Source organism: Egretta garzetta, unplaced genomic scaffold (assembly GCF_000687185.1).
Source record: "Egretta garzetta isolate BGI_Z169 unplaced genomic scaffold, ASM68718v1 scaffold161, whole genome shotgun sequence".
NCBI classification, from domain to species: domain Eukaryota; kingdom Metazoa; phylum Chordata; class Aves; order Pelecaniformes; family Ardeidae; genus Egretta; species Egretta garzetta.
The window spans coordinates 1,532,620-1,532,897 of record NW_009258754.1 but is presented as its reverse complement, the minus strand read 5'-3'; the positions used below and the strand labels follow the sequence as shown (position 1 = coordinate 1,532,897).

The following is a 278-nucleotide window of genomic DNA, read 5'->3' as shown; positions in this document are numbered from 1 at the left end:
AAGAAAAATCTAGCAGCAACTTTCAACAGCAACTCAAGCCTTTCCTTGGCTTTTGTGGGAACGAAAAGCTACAGGAGGAGGAGGCGGCTATTCCTGAGACATATTTGCCTGCGTTACTCCGAGCGCAAACTTCTAGCAGTGCAGCTATAACTACACGCAGCTTTGGAGCGGACAGAAAAATAAACAGAGCAGGCGAAGAAGCAGTAGGCAGGCAGACAGACAGAACTACAGGTAAATTTTTTGTGATCTGCAACGAAAGAAGCGAGGGCCCGATCCCG

The 278-nt window shown here is 48.2% G+C and overlaps 1 protein-coding gene across 1 annotated transcript in view; it reads right to left on the bottom strand.

Moving 5' to 3' along the window:
- Nucleotides 1-278, bottom strand: part of PAX3 (paired box 3) — a 93,926-nt gene that overhangs the window by 79,193 nt on the left and 14,455 nt on the right. The gene's annotated exons all lie outside the window — the stretch shown is intronic.